This window comes from Gopherus flavomarginatus, chromosome 2, assembly GCF_025201925.1.
Source record: "Gopherus flavomarginatus isolate rGopFla2 chromosome 2, rGopFla2.mat.asm, whole genome shotgun sequence".
In the NCBI taxonomy this organism is placed as follows: domain Eukaryota; kingdom Metazoa; phylum Chordata; order Testudines; family Testudinidae; genus Gopherus; species Gopherus flavomarginatus.
In genome coordinates, this window is record NC_066618.1 from 280,584,121 (window position 1) to 280,603,758 (window position 19,638).

Consider the following 19,638-nt stretch of genomic DNA (forward strand, 5'->3'; position numbering starts at 1 on the left):
CTCTGGGTGTCCAAAACTGCATAGGCTGTGGTTTCAAGAGAGCTCTTGGCTTGGCCAGCTAGAGGATTGTTGTCTTAGGGAGCGGGGAGAAGATTGGTTGAGTGGCCTGTCTGTGTCTTCAGTTTATGCAAATGACAGGGGATGGCTACTTTGAGCATCTTTGCTTTGATAGGCAGCCTAGGGAAGGGGCCCATGGAGGGCAGACTTGAGAGCCAGGATCTGTTCACGAGGGGCTTCTGGTAGCGCTCTCTCTCTCGGGAAGGCCAAATTGTAGCACCCACCAGTTAGAGGACAATGCGCCGGGATGGTCTGTGACTGTCCGGCAGGGTGTTGGTTAAGGCTGTGCTTTCAGGGATCATTTTTCTAGTTGGTGACTGGAGAAGGGTGGTTGTCAAAGCCTGGCCTTGCTAACCACGATGAGGAACTGTAGTGTTTCTTTCTGAGCATGACAATAGCTGAGAGTGCTGTTCTGTGGCAGCTGCTTTCTGCTGTGGAAGAGTGTCTTGCTCTTCCTGAGAAGAGCAGGAGAAGGAAACACAGTCTGAGTGGTTAGCTTTGAACTTGTTCTGTTGGGTGTGAAGAAAAGGGTGGGTGTTCCCCCCTGGGAGCTGTGCTCCTTGTGGCTTTGGTGTGCTGAGTTCTCAGCAGTGAAATGCTCTGTCTGCTTTCAGCTGTTGTGTGACTGGGTGGTATCTATCAGCAGGCTTCAGAGAAGAGCTTTCTTTGTGCACATTACTGTGTCTCCATGATGTCCTTGCTCCTCGTCTCTGCAATCAGCAGGTTTCCCATAAAAAGGTGGTCTTCTATCTCTTGCTTCTTCTGCTTCATCTGAATAGCTTTTTCTCCTTCCTTCACTGAGTCTGACAATGCTTCTCCCCATGGTGCCTGTCAATTGTCCTCCATGCTGGAAGCAATGGATGACGCTTCCCTGCTAACACCCCCGGAGCCACTGGCGCTTGGGAGATTTTGTGTCTTCCCGCGTGGCAAAGCTGAGATGGGCAGGATAGTAGCCAGGATTCCCACCATTCTTGCTCTCTGAGAAGCCTAGACCATGTCCCCAGCTCTAAGTTAAACGCTGCTGAGCGACCTTCATCCAGGTGAATAGCCCTTAGAAATTGTAAGGGGGATTATCTGGACTCCGGTCCGGTTCAAAGGAAAACCTATGGCTCTATAACCCAGCTTTGAAGTAGTGGTCTGTGTTTCCCGTTTTTACTTGTAAAAAAGAAAATCTGGGAATTTTTCAGTGTTTGTTTTCCAAACCTTCAAACCAGCATGGAATCAGGATAAATATCAAAAAAAAATTTAAAACCTGTGAAAAATTGGGGTGGGGGGGAGGAGGGGAAGGAAAACATTTTGCAATATAAGCATTTTATGACAGTAAAATATGAACTTTCTTTTAATGTACAGAGGTATATTTTGTCTCTCTCGGAGCTAGTAGTTTTTCCATAATCCTGGTTTGCGTACGCTCAGGGAATTTTCTTCAAGCTCTCCTCGCTCAGGTTGAGCCTCATGCTGGCTTGGAGGTAGTCCATCTTTGAAACTATGCACTCTGCCTCAATAGATAAGGGGGTACACTCAAAGCTCACCGTGCCTCTTTGCTGCAGTTGGGAAGTGTGTCTTGATGACTGTTCCAAAAAGCCAGCACATCCAGTTTTGCATTGTCAGGGGTAGGCAAGTTTATGTAAGTAGTAAATTCTCCTTTCCGATTTGAAAGTTCATCTTTAGTGGCAAATAGTTGCACCACTCTGGCATAACGGCCGCAGTCTGCTGCAAAATTCACCTTGAAGAAGGGGGTGAAACACCTGGAAGAGGACATTCCAAAAAGAATCTTCGTCCCCCCCGCACTTTGGGGTTCAGATTACGGGTCACGGTCGTCTCCCATTTCTCGCTGAGCATTGTATGGAAGGTTTTGAATGCTTTTTTTGGTTTTCTTGTGTTCCAGGGTCAGAAGGATTTCCAGAAACAGCTGGGTTTTCTCGCTGTCTGCTTCTCCTTCAGCTTTTGTGCTCAATTCAGCTGAGATTTTGGTTGTCAGGATCCATTAAAGATCTGTGTTGGCAAACGTCTTGGCAGTAGGCAGAGAAAACGCCAGTGTTTTCTGTGTGTCACGCAGCGATTCCAAGCTTCCAACAGTGAACATCACCTTGGTGCACAGAATCTGGCAGTCATTCTGCTTAGTCGCCAGTCTCTTCAGAGTTTCTGCTTGAGAACCAACAAACTCAGGATGATCTAGGAGACGCATTAGCACAGTCGACGCGTTATTTACATGACGGGCAGGAAAATACCAGCTCCTCTTCCCACGTGGCACAACAGGGGGGCCTCTGCACTGGTCTGGCTCTGTGTAAAACAAGGCCTTCAAATTGTTGGCCTGCTGGAAAATGGCCCTGAATCCAATGATGCAAGACTGAACTTCTTTCATTTCCTCTGTAGCAGTAGATGCTGAGAGCGCAACATAAACCAGATGAGCAGGACAGATAATGGGCAGCAGCTCCGGCTTCTGAGTGAGTTTAACGTCCCAGGCAAACTTGTCCCTGTAGGATGCAGAAGTTGTATCAGTTGTGGCCAATATAGCTGGTACATCTCAACCCTGTTAGTTATGGCTGCGGCGACAAAACACTTGTGAGCAGCGGGAACGAATGTCTCCTCAGCACAAAAGCACCCAGGCTTTCTGACTTTGAAATCAACCAACAGTAACTGACGGCCAAGACTTGGAAGGCCCAAAGCATCGGGAGACTCCTGAAAAATCAGACTAGATGCCACATCTCCATCCATTCCTTGCATCAGCTTTGCTACTCATCATTATCTTTCAGAGCCTTACGAATCAGGTTGTCCGCATTAGGAAGGGTTTTTGCTGCTGGACACTATTGCTGCACAAAGTCACTAAGAGGCCGCCCCCCTCGGCAATTAACGGTGACTGTCCGAGGAAACAAAGAGCATGCCCAAAGTTATTGACACGCTCGTGCTCTGGGCTCTCTTTGGCTAAAGGCCCACTGAAAGCTCCTCATATTGACTGTTTATCCTAAAGCTCACTTTCTTCTTTAAGCTTCTCGTGTTGCTTGCTTTTGACATGCTCCTTTATTCGGTCATCGCGAGCGCTGACCTCAACGCTGCCGTACTTGCAGCGCAATGCATCCTCTTGGCTCCCGTCTTTACTTGTCTTGAAAAGTTCGAAGCACTGATTTTCTTGTTGGTATTCAGGCATAGATCTGCGGTTTTGAGCGAAAATTTACCTTCTTAGCTTACCTTCTCTATCAGTGGGTGATTGATTGAGCGATTAAAGTCAGCGCGGCGCTAAACGGACGCAAGGAAATAGGCAGGCAGCGTCTCCTTGAGGGCCGATCATACCGTGATATTAACGTGATTTGATTTTTCCAATCTCCACCGTATGTGGGTGTTTTGTGTTTTACACTGCGAGACTCCTTCAGGCTCAGAACTTCAAGACACAATTGCAGAAAGTGTTAGTGTTTACCAAAAATAAGGACCTGAAAAAACTATTGAGTGGTTTGATAAAATAGCATGTCAATGCTCCCGCTCCCTGAAGAATGGTAAGACTGGCCCTGGGGTTCAGGAAACACCCCTCGTTGCGGAGCCCGGCTCCCCACCGCTGACTTTCTCCAGTTTGGTCTCTGGTGCCAAAGAAAGGTGCTCTGGGTGTCCAAAACTGCATAGGCTGTGGTTTCAAGAGAGCTCTTGGCTTGGCCAGCTAGAGGATTGTTGTCTTAGGGAGCGGGGAGAAGATTGGTTGAGTGGCCTGTCTGTGTCTTCAGTTTATGCAAATGACAGGGGATGGCTACTTTGAGCATCTTTGCTTTGATAGGCAGCCTAGGGAAGGGGCCCATGGAGGGCAGACTTGAGAGCCAGGATCTGTTCACGAGGGGCTTCTGGTAGCGCTCTCTCTCTCGGGAAGGCCAAATTGTAGCACCCACCAGTTAGAGGACAATGCGCCGGGATGGTCTGTGACTGTCCGGCAGGGTGTTGGTTAAGGCTGTGCTTTCAGGGATCATTTTTCTAGTTGGTGACTGGAGAAGGGTGGTTGTCAAAGCCTGGCCTTGCTAACCACGATGAGGAACTGTAGTGTTTCTTTCTGAGCATGACAATAGCTGAGAGTGCTGTTCTGTGGCAGCTGCTTTCTGCTGTGGAAGAGTGTCTTGCTCTTCCTGAGAAGAGCAGGAGAAGGAAACACAGTCTGAGTGGTTAGCTTTGAACTTGTTCTGTTGGGTGTGAAGAAAAGGGTGGGTGTTCCCCCCTGGGAGCTGTGCTCCTTGTGGCTTTGGTGTGCTGAGTTCTCAGCAGTGAAATGCTCTGTCTGCTTTCAGCTGTTGTGTGACTGGGTGGTATCTATCAGCAGGCTTCAGAGAAGAGCTTTCTTTGTGCACATTACTGTGTCTCCATGATGTCCTTGCTCCTCGTCTCTGCAATCAGCAGGTTTCCCATAAAAAGGTGGTCTTTTATCTCTTGCTTCTTCTGCTTCATCTGAATAGCTTTTTCTCCTTCCTTCACTGAGTCTGACAATGCTTCTCCCCATGGTGCCTGTCAATTGTCCTCCATGCTGGAAGCAATGGATGACGCTTCCCTGCTAACACCCCCGGAGCCACTGGCGCTTGGGGAGATTTTGTGTCTTCCCGCGTGGCAAAGCTGAGATGGGCAGGATAGTAGCCAGGATTCCCACCATTCTTGCTCTCTGAGAAGCCTAGACCATGTCCCCAGCTCTAAGTTAAACGCTGCTGAGCGACCTTCATCCAGGTGAATAGCCCTTAGAAATTGTAAGGGGGATTATCTGGACTCCGGTCCGGTTCAAAGGAAAACCTATGGCTCTATAACCCAGCTTTGAAGTAGTGGTCTGTGTTTCCCGTTTTTACTTGTAAAAAAGAAAATCTGGGAATTTTTCAGTGTTTGTTTTCCAAACCTTCAAACCAGCATGGAATCAGGATAAATATCAAAAAAAAATTTAAAACCTGTGAAAAATTGGGGTGGGGGGGAGGAGGGGAAGGAAAACATTTTGCAATATAAGCATTTTATGACAGTAAAATATGAACTTTCTTTTAATGTACAGAGGTATATTTTGTCTCTCTCGGAGCTAGTAGTTTTTCCATAATCCTGGTTTGCGTACGCTCAGGGAATTTTCTTCAAGCTCTCCTCGCTCAGGTTGAGCCTCATGCTGGCTTGGAGGTAGTCCATCTTTGAAACTATGCACTCTGCCTCAATAGATAAGGGGGTACACTCAAAGCTCACCGTGCCTCTTTGCTGCAGTTGGGAAGTGTGTCTTGATGACTGTTCCAAAAAGCCAGCACATCCAGTTTTGCATTGTCAGGGGTAGGCAAGTTTATGTAAGTAGTAAATTCTCCTTTCCGATTTGAAAGTTCATCTTTAGTGGCAAATAGTTGCACCACTCTGGCATAACGGCCGCAGTCTGCTGCAAAATTCACCTTGAAGAAGGGGGTGAAACACCTGGAAGAGGACATTCCAAAAAGAATCTTCGTCCCCCCCGCACTTTGGGGTTCAGATTACGGGTCACGGTCGTCTCCCATTTCTCGCTGAGCATTGTATGGAAGGTTTTGAATGCTTTTTTGGTTTTCTTGTGTTCCAGGGTCAGAAGGATTTCCAGAAACAGCTGGGTTTTCTCGCTGTCTGCTTCTCCTTCAGCTTTTGTGCTCAATTCAGCTGAGATTTTGGTTGTCAGGATCCATTAAAGATCTGTGTTGGCAAACGTCTTGGCAGTAGGCAGAGAAAACGCCAGTGTTTTCTGTGTGTCACGCAGCGATTCCAAGCTTCCAACAGTGAACATCACCTTGGTGCACAGAATCTGGCAGTCATTCTGCTTAGTCGCCAGTCTCTTCAGAGTTTCTGCTTGAGAACCAACAAACTCAGGATGATCTAGGAGACGCATTAGCACAGTCGACGCGTTATTTACATGACGGGCAGGAAAATACCAGCTCCTCTTCCCACGTGGCACAACAGGGGGGCCTCTGCACTGGTCTGGCTCTGTGTAAAACAAGGCCTTCAAATTGTTGGCCTGCTGGAAAATGGCCCTGAATCCAATGATGCAAGACTGAACTTCTTTCATTTCCTCTGTAGCAGTAGATGCTGAGAGCGCAACATAAACCAGATGAGCAGGACAGATAATGGGCAGCAGCTCCGGCTTCTGAGTGAGTTTAACGTCCCAGGCAAACTTGTCCCTGTAGGATGCAGAAGTTGTATCAGTTGTGGCCAATATAGCTGGTACATCTCAACCCTGTTAGTTATGGCTGCGGCGACAAAACACTTGTGAGCAGCGGGAACGAATGTCTCCTCAGCACAAAAGCACCCAGGCTTTCTGACTTTGAAATCAACCAACAGTAACTGACGGCCAAGACTTGGAAGGCCCAAAGCATCGGGAGACTCCTGAAAAAATCAGACTAGATGCCACATCTCCATCCATTCCTTGCATCAGCTTTGCTACTCATCATTATCTTTCAGAGCCTTACGAATCAGGTTGTCCGCATTAGGAAGGGTTTTTGCTGCTGGACACTATTGCTGCACAAAGTCACTAAGAGGCCGCCCCCCTCGGCAATTAACGGTGACTGTCCGAGGAAACAAAGAGCATGCCCAAAGTTATTGACACGCTCGTGCTCTGGGCTCTCTTTGGCTAAAGGCCCACTGAAAGCTCCTCATATTGACTGTTTATCCTAAAGCTCACTTTCTTCTTTAAGCTTCTCGTGTTGCTTGCTTTTGACATGCTCCTTTATTCGGTCATCGCGAGCGCTGACCTCAACGCTGCCGTACTTGCAGCGCAATGCATCCTCTTGGCTCCCGTCTTTACTTGTCTTGAAAAGTTCGAAGCACTGATTTTCTTGTTGGTATTCAGGCATAGATCTGCGGTTTTGAGCGAAAATTTACCTTCTTAGCTTACCTTTCTCTATCAGTGGGTGATTGATTGAGCGATTAAAGTCAGCGCGGCGCTAAACGGACGCAAGGAAATAGGCAGGCAGCGTCTCCTTGAGGGCCGATCATACCGTGATATTAACGTGATTTGATTTTTCCAATCTCCACCGTATGTGGGTGTTTTGTGTTTTACACTGCGAGACTCCTTCAGGCTCAGAACTTCAAGACACAATTGCAGAAAGTGTTAGTGTTTACCAAAAATAAGGACCTGAAAAAACTATTGAGTGGTTTGATAAAATAGCATGTCAATGCTCCCGCTCCCTGAAGAATGGTAAGACTGGCCCTGGGGTTCAGGAAACACCCCTCGTTGCGGAGCCCGGCTCCCCACCGCTGACTTTCTCCAGTTTGGTCTCTGGTGCCAAAGAAAGGTGCTCTGGGTGTCCAAAACTGCATAGGCTGTGGTTTCAAGAGAGCTCTTGGCTTGGCCAGCTAGAGGATTGTTGTCTTAGGGAGCGGGGAGAAGATTGGTTGAGTGGCCTGTCTGTGTCTTCAGTTTATGCAAATGACAGGGGATGGCTACTTTGAGCATCTTTGCTTTGATAGGCAGCCTAGGGAAGGGGCCCATGGAGGGCAGACTTGAGAGCCAGGATCTGTTCACGAGGGGCTTCTGGTAGCGCTCTCTCTCTCGGGAAGGCCAAATTGTAGCACCCACCAGTTAGAGGACAATGCGCCGGGATGGTCTGTGACTGTCCGGCAGGGTGTTGGTTAAGGCTGTGCTTTCAGGGATCATTTTTCTAGTTGGTGACTGGAGAAGGGTGGTTGTCAAAGCCTGGCCTTGCTAACCACGATGAGGAACTGTAGTGTTTCTTTCTGAGCATGACAATAGCTGAGAGTGCTGTTCTGTGGCAGCTGCTTTCTGCTGTGGAAGAGTGTCTTGCTCTTCCTGAGAAGAGCAGGAGAAGGAAACACAGTCTGAGTGGTTAGCTTTGAACTTGTTCTGTTGGGTGTGAAGAAAAGGGTGGGTGTTCCACCCTGGGAGCTGTGCTCCTTGTGGCTTTGGTGTGCTGAGTTCTCAGCAGTGAAATGCTCTGTCTGCTTTCAGCTGTTGTGTGACTGGGTGGTATCTATCAGCAGGCTTCAGAGAAGAGCTTTCTTTGTGCACATTACTGTGTCTCCATGCTGTCCTTGCTCCTCGTCTCTGCAATCAGCAGGTTTCCCATAAAAAGGTGGTCTTTTATCTCTTGCTTCTTCTGCTTCATCTGAATAGCTTTTTCTCCTTCCTTCACTGAGTCTGACAATGCTTCTCCCCATGGTGCCTGTCAATTGTCCTCCATGCTGGAAGCAATGGATGACGCTTCCCTGCTAACACCCCCGGAGCCACTGGCGCTTGGGGAGATTTTGTGTCTTCCCGCGTGGCAAAGCTGAGATGGGCAGGATAGTAGCCAGGATTCCCACCATTCTTGCTCTCTGAGAAGCCTAGACCATGTCCCCAGCTCTAAGTTAAACGCTGCTGAGCGACCTTCATCCAGGTGAATAGCCCTTAGAAATTGTAAGGGGGATTATCTGGACTCCGGTCCGGTTCAAAGGAAAACCTATGGCTCTATAACCCAGCTTTGAAGTAGTGGTCTGTGTTTCCCGTTTTTACTTGTAAAAAAGAAAATCTGGGAATTTTTCAGTGTTTGTTTTCCAAACCTTCAAACCAGCATGGAATCAGGATAAATATCAAAAAAAAATTTAAAACCTGTGAAAAATTGGGGTGGGGGGGAGGAGGGGAAGGAAAACATTTTGCAATATAAGCATTTTATGACAGTAAAATGGGAACTTTCTTTTAATGTACAGAGGTATATTTTGTCTCTCTCGGAGCTAGTAGTTTTTCCATAATCCTGGTTTGCGTACGCTCAGGGAATTTTCTTCAAGCTCTCCTCGCTCAGGTTGAGCCTCATGCTGGCTTGGAGGTAGTCCATCTTTGAAACTATGCACTCTGCCTCAATAGATAAGGGGGTACACTCAAAGCTCACCGTGCCTCTTTGCTGCAGTTGGGAAGTGTGTCTTGATGACTGTTCCAAAAAGCCAGCACATCCAGTTTTGCATTGTCAGGGGTAGGCAAGTTTATGTAAGTAGTAAATTCTCCTTTCCGATTTGAAAGTTCATCTTTAGTGGCAAATAGTTGCACCACTCTGGCATAACGGCCGCAGTCTGCTGCAAAATTCACCTTGAAGAAGGGGGTGAAACACCTGGAAGAGGACATTCCAAAAAGAATCTTCGTCCCCCCCGCACTTTGGGGTTCAGATTACGGGTCACGGTCGTCTCCCATTTCTCGCTGAGCATTGTATGGAAGGTTTTGAATGCTTTTTTGGTTTTCTTGTGTTCCAGGGTCAGAAGGATTTCCAGAAACAGCTGGGTTTTCTCGCTGTCTGCTTCTCCTTCAGCTTTTGTGCTCAATTCAGCTGAGATTTTGGTTGTCAGGATCCATTAAAGATCTGTGTTGGCAAACGTCTTGGCAGTAGGCAGAGAAAACGCCAGTGTTTTCTGTGTGTCACGCAGCGATTCCAAGCTTCCAACAGTGAACATCACCTTGGTGCACAGAATCTGGCAGTCATTCTGCTTAGTCGCCAGTCTCTTCAGAGTTTCTGCTTGAGAACCAACAAACTCAGGATGATCTAGGAGACGCATTAGCACAGTCGACGCGTTATTTACATGACGGGCAGGAAAATACCAGCTCCTCTTCCCACGTGGCACAACAGGGGGGCCTCTGCACTGGTCTGGCTCTGTGTAAAACAAGGCCTTCAAATTGTTGGCCTGCTGGAAAATGGCCCTGAATCCAATGATGCAAGACTGAACTTCTTTCATTTCCTCTGTAGCAGTAGATGCTGAGAGCGCAACATAAACCAGATGAGCAGGACAGATAATGGGCAGCAGCTCCGGCTTCTGAGTGAGTTTAACGTCCCAGGCAAACTTGTCCCTGTAGGATGCAGAAGTTGTATCAGTTGTGGCCAATATAGCTGGTACATCTCAACCCTGTTAGTTATGGCTGCGGCGACAAAACACTTGTGAGCAGCGGGAACGAATGTCTCCTCAGCACAAAAGCACCCAGGCTTTCTGACTTTGAAATCAACCAACAGTAACTGACGGCCAAGACTTGGAAGGCCCAAAGCATCGGGAGACTCCTGAAAAATCAGACTAGATGCCACATCTCCATCCATTCCTTGCATCAGCTTTGCTACTCATCATTATCTTTCAGAGCCTTACGAATCAGGTTGTCCGCATTAGGAAGGGTTTTTGCTGCTGGACACTATTGCTGCACAAAGTCACTAAGAGGCCGCCCCCCTCGGCAATTAACGGTGACTGTCCGAGGAAACAAAGAGCGTGCCCAAAGTTATTGACACGCTCGTGCTCTGGGCTCTCTTTGGCTAAAGGCCCACTGAAAGCTCCTCATATTGACTGTTTATCCTAAAGCTCACTTTCTTCTTTAAGCTTCTCGTGTTGCTTGCTTTTGACATGCTCCTTTATTCGGTCATCGCGAGCGCTGACCTCAACGCTGCCGTACTTGCAGCGCAATGCATCCTCTTGGCTCCCGTCTTTACTTGTCTTGAAAAGTTCGAAGCACTGATTTTCTTGTTGGTATTCAGGCATAGATCTGCGGTTTTGAGCGAAAATTTACCTTCTTAGCTTACCTTCTCTATCAGTGGGTGATTGATTGAGCGATTAAAGTCAGCGCGGCGCTAAACGGACGCAAGGAAATAGGCAGGCAGCGTCTCCTTGAGGGCCGATCATACCGTGATATTAACGTGATTTGATTTTTCCAATCTCCACCGTATGTGGGTGTTTTGTGTTTTACACTGCGAGACTCCTTCAGGCTCAGAACTTCAAGACACAATTGCAGAAAGTGTTAGTGTTTACCAAAAATAAGGACCTGAAAAAACTATTGAGTGGTTTGATAAAATAGCATGTCAATGCTCCCGCTCCCTGAAGAATGGTAAGACTGGCCCTGGGGTTCAGGAAACACCCCTCGTTGCGGAGCCCGGCTCCCCACCGCTGACTTTCTCCAGTTTGGTCTCTGGTGCCAAAGAAAGGTGCTCTGGGTGTCCAAAACTGCATAGGCTGTGGTTTCAAGAGAGCTCTTGGCTTGGCCAGCTAGAGGATTGTTGTCTTAGGGAGCGGGGAGAAGATTGGTTGAGTGGCCTGTCTGTGTCTTCAGTTTATGCAAATGACAGGGGATGGCTACTTTGAGCATCTTTGCTTTGATAGGCAGCCTAGGGAAGGGGCCCATGGAGGGCAGACTTGAGAGCCAGGATCTGTTCACGAGGGGCTTCTGGTAGCGCTCTCTCTCTCGGGAAGGCCAAATTGTAGCACCCACCAGTTAGAGGACAATGCGCCGGGATGGTCTGTGACTGTCCGGCAGGGTGTTGGTTAAGGCTGTGCTTTCAGGGATCATTTTTCTAGTTGGTGACTGGAGAAGGGTGGTTGTCAAAGCCTGGCCTTGCTAACCACGATGAGGAACTGTAGTGTTTCTTTCTGAGCATGACAATAGCTGAGAGTGCTGTTCTGTGGCAGCTGCTTTCTGCTGTGGAAGAGTGTCTTGCTCTTCCTGAGAAGAGCAGGAGAAGGAAACACAGTCTGAGTGGTTAGCTTTGAACTTGTTCTGTTGGGTGTGAAGAAAAGGGTGGGTGTTCCCCCCTGGGAGCTGTGCTCCTTGTGGCTTTGGTGTGCTGAGTTCTCAGCAGTGAAATGCTCTGTCTGCTTTCAGCTGTTGTGTGACTGGGTGGTATCTATCAGCAGGCTTCAGAGAAGAGCTTTCTTTGTGCACATTACTGTGTCTCCATGATGTCCTTGCTCCTCGTCTCTGCAATCAGCAGGTTTCCCATAAAAAGGTGGTCTTTTATCTCTTGCTTCTTCTGCTTCATCTGAATAGCTTTTTCTCCTTCCTTCACTGAGTCTGACAATGCTTCTCCCCATGGTGCCTGTCAATTGTCCTCCATGCTGGAAGCAATGGATGACGCTTCCCTGCTAACACCCCCGGAGCCACTGGCGCTTGGGGAGATTTTGTGTCTTCCCGCGTGGCAAAGCTGAGATGGGCAGGATAGTAGCCAGGATTCCCACCATTCTTGCTCTCTGAGAAGCCTAGACCATGTCCCCAGCTCTAAGTTAAACGCTGCTGAGCGACCTTCATCCAGGTGAATAGCCCTTAGAAATTGTAAGGGGGATTATCTGGACTCCGGTCCGGTTCAAAGGAAAACCTATGGCTCTATAACCCAGCTTTGAAGTAGTGGTCTGTGTTTCCCGTTTTTACTTGTAAAAAAGAAAATCTGGGAATTTTTCAGTGTTTGTTTTCCAAACCTTCAAACCAGCATGGAATCAGGATAAATATAAAAAAAAAATTTAAAACCTGTGAAAAATTGGGGTGGGGGGGAGGAGGGGAAGGAAAACATTTTGCAATATAAGCATTTTATGACAGTAAAATATGAACTTTCTTTTAATGTACAGAGGTATATTTTGTCTCTCTCGGAGCTAGTAGTTTTTCCATAATCCTGGTTTGCGTACGCTCAGGGAATTTTCTTCAAGCTCTCCTCGCTCAGGTTGAGCCTCATGCTGGCTTGGAGGTAGTCCATCTTTGAAACTATGCACTCTGCCTCAATAGATAAGGGGGTACACTCAAAGCTCACCGTGCCTCTTTGCTGCAGTTGGGAAGTGTGTCTTGATGACTGTTCCAAAAAGCCAGCACATCCAGTTTTGCATTGTCAGGGGTAGGCAAGTTTATGTAAGTAGTAAATTCTCCTTTCCGATTTGAAAGTTCATCTTTAGTGGCAAATAGTTGCACCACTCTGGCATAACGGCCGCAGTCTGCTGCAAAATTCACCTTGAAGAAGGGGGTGAAACACCTGGAAGAGGACATTCCAAAAAGAATCTTCGTCCCCCCCGCACTTTGGGGTTCAGATTACGGGTCACGGTCGTCTCCCATTTCTCGCTGAGCATTGTATGGAAGGTTTTGAATGCTTTTTTGGTTTTCTTGTGTTCCAGGGTCAGAAGGATTTCCAGAAACAGCTGGGTTTTCTCGCTGTCTGCTTCTCCTTCAGCTTTTGTGCTCAATTCAGCTGAGATTTTGGTTGTCAGGATCCATTAAAGATCTGTGTTGGCAAACGTCTTGGCAGTAGGCAGAGAAAACGCCAGTGTTTTCTGTGTGTCACGCAGCGATTCCAAGCTTCCAACAGTGAACATCACCTTGGTGCACAGAATCTGGCAGTCATTCTGCTTAGTCGCCAGTCTCTTCAGAGTTTCTGCTTGAGAACCAACAAACTCAGGATGATCTAGGAGACGCATTAGCACAGTCGACGCGTTATTTACATGACGGGCAGGAAAATACCAGCTCCTCTTCCCACGTGGCACAACAGGGGGGCCTCTGCACTGGTCTGGCTCTGTGTAAAACAAGGCCTTCAAATTGTTGGCCTGCTGGAAAATGGCCCTGAATCCAATGATGCAAGACTGAACTTCTTTCATTTCCTCTGTAGCAGTAGATGCTGAGAGCGCAACATAAACCAGATGAGCAGGACAGATAATGGGCAGCAGCTCCGGCTTCTGAGTGAGTTTAACGTCCCAGGCAAACTTGTCCCTGTAGGATGCAGAAGTTGTATCAGTTGTGGCCAATATAGCTGGTACATCTCAACCCTGTTAGTTATGGCTGCGGCGACAAAACACTTGTGAGCAGCGGGAACGAATGTCTCCTCAGCACAAAAGCACCCAGGCTTTCTGACTTTGAAATCAACCAACAGTAACTGACGGCCAAGACTTGGAAGGCCCAAAGCATCGGGAGACTCCTGAAAAATCAGACTAGATGCCACATCTCCATCCATTCCTTGCATCAGCTTTGCTACTCATCATTATCTTTCAGAGCCTTACGAATCAGGTTGTCCGCATTAGGAAGGGTTTTTGCTGCTGGACACTATTGCTGCACAAAGTCACTAAGAGGCCGCCCCCCTCGGCAATTAACGGTGACTGTCCGAGGAAACAAAGAGCGTGCCCAAAGTTATTGACACGCTCGTGCTCTGGGCTCTCTTTGGCTAAAGGCCCACTGAAAGCTCCTCATATTGACTGTTTATCCTAAAGCTCACTTTCTTCTTTAAGCTTCTCGTGTTGCTTGCTTTTGACATGTCTCCTTTATTCGGTCATCGCGAGCGCTGACCTCAACGCTGCCGTACTTGCAGCGCAATGCATCCTCTTGGCTCCCGTCTTTACTTGTCTTGAAAAGTTCGAAGCACTGATTTTCTTGTTGGTATTCAGGCATAGATCTGCGGTTTTGAGCGAAAATTTACCTTCTTAGCTTACCTTCTCTATCAGTGGGTGATTGATTGAGCGATTAAAGTCAGCGCGGCGCTAAACGGACGCAAGGAAATAGGCAGGCAGCGTCTCCTTGAGGGCCGATCATACCGTGATATTAACGTGATTTGATTTTTCCAATCTCCACCGTATGTGGGTGTTTTGTGTTTTACACTGCGAGACTCCTTCAGGCTCAGAACTTCAAGACACAATTGCAGAAAGTGTTAGTGTTTACCAAAATAAGGACCTGAAAAAACTATTGAGTGGTTTGATAAAATAGCATGTCAATGCTCCCGCTCCCTGAAGAATGGTAAGACTGGCCCTGGGGTTCAGGAAACACCCCTCGTTGCGGAGCCCGGCTCCCCACCGCTGACTTTCTCCAGTTTGGTCTCTGGTGCCAAAGAAAGGTGCTCTGGGTGTCCAAAACTGCATAGGCTGTGGTTTCAAGAGAGCTCTTGGCTTGGCCAGCTAGAGGATTGTTGTCTTAGGGAGCGGGGAGAAGATTGGTTGAGTGGCCTGTCTGTGTCTTCAGTTTATGCAAATGACAGGGGATGGCTACTTTGAGCATCTTTGCTTTGATAGGCAGCCTAGGGAAGGGGCCCATGGAGGGCAGACTTGAGAGCCAGGATCTGTTCACGAGGGGCTTCTGGTAGCGCTCTCTCTCTCGGGAAGGCCAAATTGTAGCACCCACCAGTTAGAGGACAATGCGCCGGGATGGTCTGTGACTGTCCGGCAGGGTGTTGGTTAAGGCTGTGCTTTCAGGGATCATTTTTCTAGTTGGTGACTGGAGAAGGGTGGTTGTCAAAGCCTGGCCTTGTTAACCACGATGAGGAACTGTAGTGTTTCTTTCTGAGCATGACAATAGCTGAGAGTGCTGTTCTGTGGCAGCTGCTTTCTGCTGTGGAAGAGTGTCTTGCTCTTCCTGAGAAGAGCAGGAGAAGGAAACACAGTCTGAGTGGTTAGCTTTGAACTTGTTCTGTTGGGTGTGAAGAAAAGGGTGGGTGTTCCCCCCCTGGGAGCTGTGCTCCTTGTGGCTTTGGTGTGCTGAGTTCTCAGCAGTGAAATGCTCTGTCTGCTTTCAGCTGTTGTGTGACTGGGTGGTATCTATCAGCAGGCTTCAGAGAAGAGCTTTCTTTGTGCACATTACTGTGTCTCCATGATGTCCTTGCTCCTCGTCTCTGCAATCAGCAGGTTTCCCATAAAAAGGTGGTCTTTTATCTCTTGCTTCTTCTGCTTCATCTGAATAGCTTTTTCTCCTTCCTTCACTGAGTCTGACAATGCTTCTCCCCATGGTGCCTGTCAATTGTCCTCCATGCTGGAAGCAATGGATGACGCTTCCCTGCTAAAACCCCCGGAGCCACTGGCGCTTGGGGAGATTTTGTGTCTTCCCGCGTGGCAAAGCTGAGATGGGCAGGATAGTAGCCAGGATTCCCACCATTCTTGCTCTCTGAGAAGCCTAGACCATGTCCCCAGCTCTAAGTTAAACGCTGCTGAGCGACCTTCATCCAGGTGAATAGCCCTTAGAAATTGTAAGGGGGATTATCTGGACTCCGGTCCGGTTCAAAGGAAAACCTATGGCTCTATAACCCAGCTTTGAAGTAGTGGTCTGTGTTTCCCGTTTTTACTTGTAAAAAAGAAAATCTGGGAATTTTTCAGTGTTTGTTTTCCAAACCTTCAAACCAGCATGGAATCAGGATAAATATCAAAAAAAAATTTAAAACCTGTGAAAAATTGGGGTGGGGAGGAGGAGGGGAAGGAAAACATTTTGCAATATAAGCATTTTATGACAGTAAAATATGAACTTTCTTTTAATGTACAGAGGTATATTTTGTCTCTCTCGGAGCTAGTAGTTTTTCCATAATCCTGGTTTGCGTACGCTCAGGGAATTTTCTTCAAGCTCTCCTCGCTCAGGTTGAGCCTCATGCTGGCTTGGAGGTAGTCCATCTTTGAAACTATGCACTCTGCCTCAATAGATAAGGGGGTACACTCAAAGCTCACCGTGCCTCTTTGCTGCAGTTGGGAAGTGTGTCTTGATGACTGTTCCAAAAAGCCAGCACATCCAGTTTTGCATTGTCAGGGGTAGGCAAGTTTATGTAAGTAGTAAATTCTCCTTTCCGATTTGAAAGTTCATCTTTAGTGGCAAATAGTTGCACCACTCTGGCATAACGGCCGCAGTCTGCTGCAAAATTCACCTTGAAGAAGGGGGTGAAACACCTGGAAGAGGACATTCCAAAAAGAATCTTCGTCCCCCCCGCACTTTGGGGTTCAGATTACGGGTCACGGTCGTCTCCCATTTCTCGCTGAGCATTGTATGGAAGGTTTTGAATGCTTTTTTGGTTTTCTTGTGTTCCAGGGTCAGAAGGATTTCCAGAAACAGCTGGGTTTTCTCGCTGTCTGCTTCTCCTTCAGCTTTTGTGCTCAATTCAGCTGAGATTTTGGTTGTCAGGATCCATTAAAGATCTGTGTTGGCAAACGTCTTGGCAGTAGGCAGAGAAAACGCCAGTGTTTTCTGTGTGTCACGCAGCGATTCCAAGCTTCCAACAGTGAACATCACCTTGGTGCACAGAATCTGGCTGTCATTCTGCTTAGTCGCCAGTCTCTTCAGAGTTTCTGCTTGAGAACCAACAAACTCAGGATGATCTAGGAGACGCATTAGCACAGTCGACGCGTTATTTACATGACGGGCAGGAAAATACCAGCTCCTCTTCCCACGTGGCACAAAAGGGGGGCCTCTGCACTGGTCTGGCTCTGTGTAAAACAAGGCCTTCAAATTTTTTTCCTTCTTGGAAATGGCCCTGTAGCAGCCGTTTTGCGGCAAGCCTGGAAGGGAGAGGAGAGGAAGCAGAGCAGCGTGAGCAGGTTCAGGGGAGCAGGCGTAGGAGAGGTGAACACTGGCAGTGGAGTTCGCGAAGAGAGCCGCCGCAATCAACCCTGGGAGGTGTAGAGGAATCTCTTCCTCCCTCTTAGCTCACCTCCGCCTCCTCCCCTGAGCACATCACCTCTCTGTTTCTCCCCCGTCTCGCCCAAAGATGCCAGGGTGGGAGGGAAGAGTAGGAGGGGATACGCAGCCACCCCGGGGGAGGAGGGCGGGCCGGGGATTTGGGAAAGGGTTTGGAATGGGGCAGATAAGGGGCTGAGTTGTGGCGAGGAGGAGCGGAGGCAGAAAAAGCTTTTTTCTTTGGGCGACAGAATACTTGGAGCCGGCCCTGCGTTTAAGGATACTTGAGGAGACCTCCTCCCCAATCATCCATTCCTGAGTGAGAGACTCGGATAGAAAAGTCTCATCTGCTGTTTTAGCTGATACTAATCGTCTCCTTGCAATAATATCCAGTTTGCAAGCTGCTATAGGCCAAGCTTCTTGCGATGTCTTAAAAATAAACCTTTGCTTAACACTGGAGTGCATTTTCATGCATCTCTGTTATATTGTCTTCACCCTTAGGAGTTTGTAGGCCTAATGAGCGAGGCCAGTCTGGGGCAGCTAGGTGTGTGTAGAGGCTAGGAAGCGTATTTAAACAATCAGCTAGATCCAGAGGACAAATCCCTGTCAGGGATGTCCTAGATAATACTTAGTCCTGACTTGAGTGCAGGGGACTAGACTAGATGACCTCTCATGGTCTCTTCCAGTTCTATGATTGCCCAGTGAGATCAGTGAAAAGTCATCTATTGACTTCACTGAGCAGTGAGTGGATCAGTCTCAGACTTGGGACAAACAGCCTCTGCCAATTAAAATGTCCAAGCTCACCAGGAGGAGTTTCTCCCATCGCATAGAAAAGGCTATGGCTGTCAGAGTGGCGAAGACCAATCAGGGTCTCAAACCCAACCATAACAATAATAACATGGAAAGGGTCAGAGTTGAGATCAGGGACGATGATTAAATGCTCTTTCAAGGAATATGGAATATGAGAAAAGAAATACAAATTTTGAGTCAGTTGAACTTTTGAATTTCTCATGGTTTTTTTGGGGTGGGGTGCGGGGGCTTGAAATTAGGCACAAACCTAGACTTGATACTATGACTATAAATAGGAGAATTCAGAGTATGAAAGAATATAGATCTCACCTGAACAGAAATTCTGTCATGGGCTTGCTCTCTTGCAATAGGAAGTGTTTATGCCACACTGGGCAGGAAATGAGAATTTTCATGAGTTAACTATGATATATATTATATCACAAAGCTGGTTCAGTATTCAGTGAGTGTAAACAACCCAAAAACTGATGGGGCATATGGTAACCGTGCACTAATTTATGAAAGGTGCAAACACCAAAAAGGGAAAGAAATTTGATAGGGCATTTAAGTAGGAATAATGGGAAGAACCTGAACAAAAAAGATATCATAGGTTAAATATTAAGAAATTCTTCCTAGCAATGTAATCTGAGTGACGAATAATCTTTCAATTGGAAATCCATCCCAGCCCATTTCATCAATCTACCTATCTCAATCAACTCTGACTTCTAGGCCTGCTACTTATAATCACTTAACATCTGTCTTTCTGTAGTTAATAAATCTGTTTTATAGCTTACCTAAAACAGTGTGTTTTGGTTGAAGTGCTCGGGAAAAAATCTCAGCTCAGTTTACAAAGGCTACCGTGTGCTCTCTCCGCATTGAGAGAGGGGTGGACTGCATAATGAATGTACACTGGTCTGGCTTCTAACCAGTGTTGGATGGGACAGTTCTGGGGTGCAAAGCTGGGAAGCTGTGGGGAATTGGCTAGAGCTTCCCTGTTGACGGGTCATGAATGGCTGAGGGATCATTCATGTAACTTAGTTATGCTTCCTGGATTGGGCCCCACAGGCAAAGGAATATTTACCCCGCCCCCCCCAGATTGTGCATCATTCTAGAGCTTAGACAGCTGGATGCCTGGCAAGGGGCTGCAGTGTGCATGCCCAGAGGCAGAACATTGATGCCTTGGGAACTTTGACTGTAACAATTTAAACTCGCTTGGCACTTAGGCACCTACAGTGTTTGGCAGTAACTGAGTGGAGGATTGTGAATTCTGTGGCGGAGGGGGGGGTATTGTGGCATTTAGGCACCTAACAGGGCTGTGCTCAGGCCCCCACTTCCCCTGGGCAGGTGTAGGATTCACAACTCCCCACAGATACTCAAGCTCCCCAGGCCAGGCTCTGCTTCCGGCCTGGCTGAGGGGCAGGGCCTTGTGGGGAAGAGGAGGGGCAGGCGGGCTGATCCTCTGGTAAAAAGTGGATGGGCTATGGCCCCTTGGCCCCCCTGTTCCGGTGCCCCTGTTTGGATGGGTATGATGAGGTTTCTGGGGTGCAACCTGTACTGTGGGCCCACTAAGCCCTCTATCCCACCAACTTGGGGTATCCCTCTCACACTGCAATGCTATCAAGCCACAAACCTCTGGCAGGTACTGCACTTACACATCACAAGAAGCTTGGCCTCTAGCAGCTGGATATTATTGTGAGGAGGGCATTAGTCTCAGCTACACCAGAGCTTGAGTACTAATGACT

General features: G+C 47.8%; 5 non-coding genes across 5 annotated transcripts; all 5 read left to right on the forward strand.

Annotated features, from left to right (window-relative positions):
• The first annotated feature begins 336 nt into the window (after positions 1-336).
• LOC127046025 (small nucleolar RNA U3) lies at positions 337-550 on the forward strand. The gene has a single exon (XR_007772900.1). It is a non-coding gene; the product is annotated as a small nucleolar RNA U3 (small nucleolar RNA).
• Positions 551-3,981: 3,431 nt separating this feature from the next.
• Positions 3,982-4,195, forward strand: LOC127046026 (small nucleolar RNA U3). The gene has a single exon (XR_007772901.1). It is a non-coding gene; the product is annotated as a small nucleolar RNA U3 (small nucleolar RNA).
• Positions 4,196-7,628: 3,433 nt separating this feature from the next.
• LOC127046028 (small nucleolar RNA U3) lies at positions 7,629-7,842 on the forward strand. The gene has a single exon (XR_007772902.1). It is a non-coding gene; the product is annotated as a small nucleolar RNA U3 (small nucleolar RNA).
• Positions 7,843-11,273: 3,431 nt separating this feature from the next.
• On the forward strand, positions 11,274-11,487 carry LOC127046030 (small nucleolar RNA U3). The gene has a single exon (XR_007772904.1). It is a non-coding gene; the product is annotated as a small nucleolar RNA U3 (small nucleolar RNA).
• A 3,431-nt stretch (positions 11,488-14,918) lies between these two features.
• On the forward strand, positions 14,919-15,132 carry LOC127046123 (small nucleolar RNA U3). The gene has a single exon (XR_007772979.1). It is a non-coding gene; the product is annotated as a small nucleolar RNA U3 (small nucleolar RNA).
• The last annotated feature ends 4,506 nt before the right edge of the window (positions 15,133-19,638 follow it).